Source organism: Parambassis ranga, unplaced genomic scaffold (assembly GCF_900634625.1).
Source record: "Parambassis ranga unplaced genomic scaffold, fParRan2.1 scaffold_209_arrow_ctg1, whole genome shotgun sequence".
In the NCBI taxonomy this organism is placed as follows: domain Eukaryota; kingdom Metazoa; phylum Chordata; class Actinopteri; family Ambassidae; genus Parambassis; species Parambassis ranga.
The window spans coordinates 6,003-11,947 of NW_021144757.1; the positions used below are offsets into that span (position 1 = coordinate 6,003).

Consider the following 5,945-nt stretch of genomic DNA (forward strand, 5'->3'; position numbering starts at 1 on the left):
CTACTGGTCCTTTACATGTGCTCAATGTGAGCAATATTCCCCCCCAAAAAGTTACTGAAATGGTAATAACACCTAAAAGGTTTTTTTCCATTGTTCTTATATATTTGGGTTTGTGGGGGTTAATCAAGAGTCTGGAGCCATTGATGAGCCTTATATTGCAGACAAGGTCGGTATACAAAAAAGGATGTTAAGAAAAATGCAGATTAACACATTACAGCTTGTTACTAAGGATACAATTATTGTATGCAATCCTGTTCCTCTCAAGCTCTTTCCATATTAGCTAAACAGCGAGCAGATTGCATTTATCCCATTCAATGCATGCATGTGCAATTGGAACTATTACAGCAAATGACACGTGAAATTTGTCACATACAAACGGTGTGCATCACTCTCCTTTCGCTTTGTTTTTAATTATAACGTCACCTCGGTAAAATGTCATACAACGACCGATATGTTTCGCGTAATTTCAGTGCAAAATATTAACGCACCTAGCGGGATTCGAACCGGCGCTCTCGGCGCGATTTGTGGCGCGATTTGTGGCATCAACGTCGACACATGGGCGCTAGCCTTTCCTGCATCTAACCCTACCACAACCTTGCGCACCGCTACAACCTGTTCACCCACACTTAAGCACCCCTCCCCGGGCTAAACCAAGCAAACCGCACTGGGAAAATCCTCGTGCCCCTGGTACTGTAAATGCAGCGCCACGCCCCTGGTGCTGCTGAGAAGGGGGCCAGGAGTTTATGCTTTGTTCGTGTTTGTTTGTTTGTATTTCTGGGCCCCTGGCAGTCTGCCGGAGGACCAGAAGGGAGGGACAGCTGGCAGCTCACCGGGGAGGCCGCACTTTACCTGGGCACACACCTTGCACACACACAGACAAATCTTGTCAAGGCCGCAGTGCCTGTCTTTACCATTCCCTGTCCGTGCTTACCTGTAGGGTCTTAACCGAGACCTGTGTGCATCGTGTGAATGTATGCATGGTTGTGTGCGTGCATGTGAGTCACAATATCCTATTTCCTTTTCTCAGTCATGTTCCTTCATGACATGTATAAGATGATCTTGATGACATTATTTAATGTGATGTCAGAGTCGTGACCTCAAACAGTGTCCTTACTGTGGTGTGATGTCGTCATGATATTCATGCATACATCGGTGCAATGCCCAGATCTGTATCGTGCATAGATCTGTGTCATGCGTGAATCACTGTCACAGTCAGAGTTAATATAAATAAGCAGAGAGCTGCTGCAGTGGGCAGAAATGCCCACAGGTGGTCAGGCCATGTTTCCAGTCCTGCAAGTCCGGGTCAAACAGGTGAAGACACACAGCACTGCCTGACCTAACTCGGTGCTGAACTACCTGTACACACGTATGTACCACACACACACGCACACACACACACACACAGACAAGTCATGTTAAGGCCGCAGAGCCTGTCTTTACCATTCACTGGGGTCACGCAAGGTCAGGGGAGACAATCAGACACAGGTGAAGCACGTTAGGGCAGGGCAGGTAATCAGCGGGAGACGCGCACACAAAGGTGGCAGAACAGAGAGGAAGCAGTTTGGTCTGCTAGTTGTAGAGCACGTTCCTAATCATGTACAGCATAGAACAGACAGTGAAGGGATGGCTTGTAGTCTCAAATGGTGGTATAGTGGTGAGCATAGCTGCCTTCCAAGCAGTTGACCCGGGTTCCATTCCCGGCCATCGCAGAGTTTGTCTTTCTTAGCATCGGAGCTACGTGTGGTTTTTCTTATCACCATTTCTTCACAGGAATTTAAATCAGGACAACCAACAACAGCTGTGCAGTTGACAAGAGCACAGTTTGGCCAAAGTATCTTCTCGTGACTTGACCTAAAGGTTATTTGATCTGTGCTTTCAAGAACCTCCTGCAAATGAACGAAAGGTTGGTGGTTCGAGCCCACCCAGGGACGCTCAAAGATGCGCTGACCTTTTTTAATGATGACACATTCATAAAGCATGAGGCCACACCCGCTGGTGACCTGTCCAGGGTGTACCCTGCCTCTCAGCGGTAGATAGCTGGGATAGGCTCCTGCCCCCATGGCCGGAGTGTAGAGGTTGTCACATTCCCCTCACATGCAACATTAGAAACAGCTGTAACTGATCAGTGTGGTTGCTGCAGGGCAGCGCTGCAAGGGCAGCACTGCAGGACAGAGCAGGTTCAGATAATGGATGGATGGATGGATTCAACAACAAAGGAAAAAATAATCTTTCACAAAAAGAACTTACAACAACAGAAGAGCTACATAGTTAGATGGTATAATAAAAAAATGGGATGAATGCACTTTATAATAGCTACATCTTTTTAAGTCCTAATTAACCATGAATAAGTACTTAATCCATCATAAGAAAAGCATTTATTAAACATAACTCATACATTAAAATAATTAATTAATGATGTACTCCCGGTGGTTACTCATTGTTTGTTCATACTTGTGGCTTTCATCTCAAAATACTGACTTTGACTTTGAAATTCTGTTTTCATCTAGGAATACTGACTTTGACCTCAGAATTCCGAATTTCATCATATTCTGACTTTGATCACAGTAGTCTATATTCCGTAGGTTACCCTGGCAACCTTGTGTCAATTTAGGTTACCATAGCAACCTTGTGTATCTATAGGTTACAATGGTAACCGTGTCACAGGAGAGTGGTAGCAGTGGCATATTATTTTGTAAACGCCAAGAAAAAAAACGGATTTCACCAAAACATCCGATTTGGGCATTAAGACCTGCAGTCTGAACATATTTTCTAAAGCAATTAGGATGTGCGTTTCTGTAGTGTAGGGGTTATCACGGTCGCGCTCTGAATGGTCATGTGACCGTCACCTCCAAGGTTTCTGCACTTGGCCTTGCCTGGCTAGCTCAGTCGGTAGAGCATGCGACTCTTAATCTCAGGGTCGTGGGTTCGAGCCCCGCGTTGGACGCATGGCTTTTGTCGCAGTCATCTGCACATAAAAACACAGAGATAGAGATAACTGAGAGCTGAGAACAACTCCTCTTCCTCATTCTCAGCCTGTGTCTCGCTTAAGTCGTCACAGCCCAGTGTCCCTGTGACATCGCTTCCTGTTTAAAGATGTAACCTGTTAGTTAACTGATACCTGTCATCTTTCCTGCATCTAACCCTACCACAACCTTGCGCACCGCTACAACCTGTTCACCCACACTTAAGCACCCCTCCCCGGGCTAAACCAAGCAAACCGCACTGGGAAAATCCTCGTGCCCCTGGTACTGTAAATGCAGCGCCACGCCCCTGGTGCTGCTGAGAAGGGGGCCAGGAGTTTATGCTTTGTTCGTGTTTGTTTGTTTGTATTTCTGGGGCCCCTGGCAGTCTGCCGGAGGACCAGAAGGGAGGGACAGCTGGCAGCTCACCGGGGAGGCCGCACTTTACCTGGGCACACACCTTGCACACACACAGACAAATCTTGTCAAGGCCGCAGTGCCTGTCTTTACCATTCCCTGTCCGTGCTTACCTGTAGGGTCTTAACCGAGACCTGTGTGCACGTGTGAATGTATGCATGGTTGTGTGCGTGCATGTGAGTCACAATATCTTATTTCCTTTTCTCAGTCAGGTTCCTTCATGACATGTATAAGATGATCTTGATGACATTATTTAATGTGATGTCAGAGTCGTGACCTCAAACAGTGTCCTTACTGTGGTGTGATGTTGTCATGATATGCATGCATACATCTGTGCAATGCACAGATCTGTATCGTGCATAGATCTGTGTCATGCGTGAATCACTGTCACAGTCAGAGTTAATATAAATAAGCAGAGAGCTGCTGCAGTGGGCAGAAATTCCCACAGGTGGTCAGGCCATGTTTCCAGTCCTGCAAGTCCGGGTCAAACAGGTGAAGACACACAGCACTGCCTGACCTAACTCGGTGCTGAACATACCTGTACACACGTATGTACACACACACACACGCACACGCACACACACACACACACAGACAAGTCATGTTAAGGCCGCAGAGCCTGTCTTTACCATTCACTGGGGTCACGCAAGGTCAGGGGAGACAATCAGACACAGGTGAAGCACGTTAGGGCAGGGCAGGTAATCAGCGGGAGACGCGCACACAAAGGTGGCAGAACAGAGAGGAAGCAGTTGGTCTGCTAGTTGTAGAGCACGTTCCTAATCATGTACAGCATAGAACAGACAGTGAAGGGATGGCTTGTAGTCTCAAATGGTGGTATAGTGGTGAGCATAGCTGCCTTCCAAGCAGTTGACCCGGGTTCGATTCCCGGCCATCGCAGAGTTTGTCTTTCTTAGCATCGGAGCTACGTGTGGTTTTTCTTATCACCATTTCTTCACAGGAATTTAAATCAGGACAACCAACAACAGCTGTGCAGTTGACAAGAGCACAGTTTGGCCAAAGTATCTTCTCGTGACTTGACCTAAAGGTTATTTGATCTGTGCTTTCAAGAACCTCCTGCAAATGAACGAAAGGTTGGTGGTTCAAGCCCACCCAGGGACGCTCAAAGATGCGCTGACCTTTTTTAATGATGACACATTCATAAAGCATGAGGCCACACCCGCTGGTGACCTGTCCAGGGTGTACCCTGCCTCTCAGCGGTAGATAGCTGGGATAGGCTCCGGCCCCCATGGCCGGAGTGTAGAGGTTGTCACATTCCCCTCACATGCAACATTAGAAACAGCTGTAACTGATCAGTGTGGTTGCTGCAAGGGCAGCGCTGCAAGGGCAGCACTGCAGGACAGAGCAGGTTCAGATAATGGATGGATGGATGGATTCAACAACAAAGGAAAAAATAATCTTTCACAAAAAGAACTTACAACAACAGAAGAGCTACATAGTTAGATGGTATAAATAAAAAAATGGGATGAATGCACTTTATAATAGCTACATCTTTTTAAGTCCTAATTAACCATGAATAAGTACTTAATCCATCATAAGAAAAGCATTTATTAAACATAACTCATACATTAAAATAATTAATTAATGATGTACTCCCGGTGGTTACTCATTGTTTGTTCATACTTGTGGCTTTCATCTCAAAATACTGACTTTGACTTTGAAATTCTGTTTTCATCTAGGAATACTGACTTTGACCTCAGAATTCCGAATTTCATCATATTCTGACTTTGATCACAGTAGTCTATATTCCGTAGGTTACCCTGGCAACCTTGTGTCAATTTAGGTTACCATAGCAACCTTGTGTATCTATAGGTTACAATGGTAACCGTGTCACAGGAGAGTGGTAGCAGTGGCATATTATTTTGTAAACGCCAAGAAAAAAAACGGATTTCACCAAAACATCCGATTTGGGCATTAAGACCTGCAGTCTGAACATATTTTCTAAAGCAATTAGGATGTGCGTTTCTGTAGTGTAGGGGTTATCACGGTCGCGCTCTGAATGGTCATGTGACCGTCACCTCCGAGGTTTCTGCACTTGGCCTTGCCCGGCTAGCTCAGTCGGTAGAGCATGAGACTCTTAATCTCAGGGTCGTGGGTTCGAGCCCCACGTTGGGCGCATGGCTTTTGTCGCAGTCATCTGCACATAAAAACACAGAGATAGAGATAACTGAGAGCTGAGAACAACTCCTCTTCCTCATTCTCAGCCTGTGTCTCGCTTAAGTCGTCACAGCCCAGTGTCCCTGTGACATCGCTTCCTGTTTAAAGATGTAACCTGTTAGTTAACTGATACCTGTCATCTTTCCTGCATCTAACCCTACCACAACCTTGCGCACCGCTACAACCTGTTCACCCACACTTAAGCACCCCTCCCCGGGCTAAACCAAGCAAACCGCACTGGGAAAATCCTTGTGCCCCTGGTACTGTAAATGCAGCGCCACGCCCCTGGTGCTGCTGAGAAGGGGGCCAGGAGTTTATGCTTTGTTCGTGTTTGTTTGTTTGTATTTCTGGGGCCCCTGGCAGTCTGCCGGAGGACCAGAAGGGAGGGACAGC

General features: G+C 46.5%; 2 non-coding genes across 2 annotated transcripts; both read left to right on the forward strand.

Moving 5' to 3' along the window:
* Window positions 1-2,871: 2,871 nt before the first annotated feature.
* Window positions 2,872-2,944, forward strand: trnak-cuu (transfer RNA lysine (anticodon CUU)). Its single transcript has one exon. It is a non-coding gene; the product is annotated as a tRNA-Lys (tRNA).
* Window positions 2,945-5,438: 2,494 nt separating this feature from the next.
* Window positions 5,439-5,511, forward strand: trnak-cuu (transfer RNA lysine (anticodon CUU)). Its single transcript has one exon. It is a non-coding gene; the product is annotated as a tRNA-Lys (tRNA).
* The last annotated feature ends 434 nt before the right edge of the window (window positions 5,512-5,945 follow it).